This window comes from Haemaphysalis longicornis, unplaced genomic scaffold (genome assembly GCF_048455015.1).
Source record: "Haemaphysalis longicornis isolate Haplotype H1 unplaced genomic scaffold, Haemaphysalis longicornis Haplotype H1 scaffold_23, whole genome shotgun sequence".
Taxonomy (NCBI): domain Eukaryota; kingdom Metazoa; phylum Arthropoda; class Arachnida; order Ixodida; family Ixodidae; genus Haemaphysalis; species Haemaphysalis longicornis.
Window position 1 is genome coordinate 7,264,336 of NW_027526306.1, and position 3,440 is coordinate 7,267,775.

Sequence of the window (3,440 nt, forward strand, 5' to 3'; positions counted from 1 at the left end):
CCGGCGGGTGCGTTGGCGGGACACTTCCGTCGGCTTTTTAGTCTGCTTCTGCGACGGTGTTGGGTCTGTTGTGGCGCAGCTTCTCGTCAATAGCGCGCTTACTTCGCACGGCTTGATTAACGTGCTCGAGAGAACTTCCTGGGTCACCCGGACCCAACAAAATTAAGTGGTTGTACGTCAAAGATACGTTAAGGATACGTTTGCAAGGAGGGAAAACAAAATGTAGCGACCATTTAGAGACAATTGGCCCACTAGAGAAACGCTACCTTGTCCTCACTGCTTGCCACGAATGGGACTGCGTTTTCTACATTGCTGAATACCAAATCGGTTGTGTTTTAACATCTATTGCAAAAGACGAATGGTGCAACGGCTTCTATTAAAATAGCGATTATAAAAGTTCCGTGAGCTTTCTCGCAATTCTCAAACGTACGGAACTATTCAGTTTAAATTTGTATAAATGGGAATCCCTGAGATCACATGCCGGGTTGTTTCGGTGTCTGCGCTTGCGTCGGGTGGTGGTGGAGCCCCGAGCTAGCACATCAGAATGGCTAGGTTCCGCTGTCTGGACCTTCGAAACACTCTCCTCTCCGTTTTCTCTCTGCGGACGCACGGCATGGCTACAGCGGCGGCGTCCGCAGCTTGAGCCCGCGCGTGACCGACGCTGCGGCATTCGGCACGGCGGCCCCGGGAATCCCAGGTAACGAGTTGCAGAATTTCTGGTTTCACTCTTTCTAGAGCCGCGTGTGTGAATTCAAGTGACTTCGCATGTGGAATTGTGGGGGGGGGGGGGGGGGGGCAATGGAGGGTCGTTTACAGCTCTGCTTTCGAACCTCGTTCACAGCATGGATAGCTGCGAATTTTTTCCACTCATCGTCTTCGCGCTGCCTTACGGCCGCCGGCTTCCGCCTCTCGTCCTCGGCCTGCCGTCGTTCTTCCGCGACCTTCTGCCGCTCGTCGTCCTCGCGACTCGCCTCTTTGGCCGCTCGTGCTGCGCGCTGCTCGGCGCGTTCTTTCTCTACCCAATCTCGTAGCTGAGGCCCAGATAACCCGTATTGTACCCCGAGCGCGGTTAATTTCTGGAGATCTATTACGGGACGTTTTCCTGACGAGATAGCGTTTCGTAGGTAAGTGTGTTAACCGGAATCCTTGCCGGTTTGCCAATATTTGTAATGAAGGACCCCGCTAGCACCTCGCGGTAGACCTCCGCACATAGGGAAAGCATCAGCTGTGGAACATCTAGGGGATATATTTTAGCAGGCAGAACAAAAAGAGAATAAACAAAAAATGAACACACTAGGGAGAGGGTACCCGGAGACGTTAACGCCGTACATTTTCACGTCAGACTGCAACAGTGTTCACTGGCCTACAAGACCGTCAAAGCGTGGATAGTCTCACCACGTCCAAGTCCGCCAGTAACCTAATCTAGCCATGTTGGTGATGGAAGCTGACAAGACTCGCTGGCCGCGCTTGTTCTTGCTGTGGCGCGCCCGCCCTACGCCGCGAGGAGGAGCCGCGGGCACGTAAACGTTGCACGGGGCTCACTTGACGATGTGCGTGCCTGGTGCACTTGTCGGGTAGAACACGCCCCAGATCAGGCCTTGGGTGCTTGGCGCGGATGCCGGTCCCGCTCGGGCCTACGCAGCGAACCACTTTGAGACCGCGAACGGGATCGCCAGGGCTTCCCGGTACATCTCGTATGGAGCCAGCAGAACGGGCCCGGGACTCGGGAAAACTAACGTTCTGGCAGTCAGAATTCAGGAACCCGAAACGCCACTCAACAATCCCACCTTGACGTGATTCCAGCCACCAAAAGCTTGAGCGCACGCCTTTTCTTTTCTTTTTGTACCTCCATAAACGCACATACCTCGTCTTTCTTCGCCTGGTCAACGCCACACCACAACATTCTGGCACAGTGCATAACCACACCTACAACCGTTGGACCACCAGGGTAACAGAATATACACAGACAAACGGGTCTAGAAGATGGAGAAGCACAATCATTTGATGTTGGGACGAAATAACAAAGCTTGGAGTCAAGGAAGACACTCACGAAGCCCAGGAGAGGAGCGGCTTGTGAGATGCAATCGTGCTGCAGTGGACAAAGTAGTGATTATGGTGAAGAGATCCTAAACATTGATGATTAAAACGCTTTTCCCGAAATCCGAAAAACCACTCTACTGGCACCAGGGGAGTGGCTGGGAAAACTAATTCGGTACGGCACTCATAAAAAGGCAGCCTCTGCCCCCTCTTGAAGAGAAAGGACTGGACGCCATAATGCTGATGTCACCGATCCATGGGCTCCGTATAAGCATCCTCCTCTTCCAAAAACATGGTTCCGAGCCTACACAAGTCCGGGTGAACTGGCAAGATCAAGTTCATTCGAGGAAGGTTCCATATTCATAAGAACAGAGCAGACACCGACACCGGCATGTACAAAAGTACGAGCCAGCCGTTCTCGTAATTACCTACCCGGGCTGCGTTTCATACTGCAATAGCCTGCTAGATACAAGAAAAAAAGAACAGGAAGGTGGAGCCATCCTACTGGCAATATGACTAGCGGAAGTATGAAATAGCAGCTAGTAGCGTGCAAATCATTACAGGCACTCAAAGACTGTTAGATTATTGGCTGGATAAAAATATGTACGCACTTCGTTAAGATACTCCCATCCACAATGAAGAACGTTAAAAGCGCGACCTGGACACGCAAACGAAAGTATGAGCAACAGTGACACAAACTTATATACCTATGCTCCTTGCGACAGGGAATCAAGAACATTAGGAACGTATACTTGTCCCTCGAGTAGAAAAATGATGGGTTTCCGTGCCACAAGGTGGTCCTAACCCCAAAGATCTCGACCTCTCGGGGGGTGGGGGGGGGTGGGGGGGGGGCAAACTTAAGCAGGTATCAGCAAATCTGTGCGGTAGATATGTTCGGCGGGAAGCAACATTCATGCAATCTCAAACTCTGTAGGGCATAAACGAGGACAGGTATAAACAAATCCATGTGGCGCATAGGTTCGGTGGGCTGTAACATTTCTAGCACCGAGCATTCTCAAACTCTATACGGGATAAACTAAGGCAAGTTGAAGAAATCTATATGGCGCATATATTCGGAGGGGACGAGTATAATACATAAGCTGATGACGGTAGAATTTTTATAGCACATGGCCAACTAGGGCAAAAAGGGCAAAAAGAATCGTTATTTATGAGAAATGAAGGCGAAAACACTAAAATCGGTAAGCAAGAACACACTTAAAATACGTCAGAGGCAATGAGGATGGGTGGTGTAGAGGCCAGGTTGTGATTATGCATGGTATCAAATTAGGTCTAAAAATTTAACTTCTGCTAAATAGTTAAAACACGCTTTACGGCTGGAGCGTGTAGCCTATCTGTAAACGAGCCAGGGTAACTTCATTTTGTCTTTTGCGTGTATCGGGGGA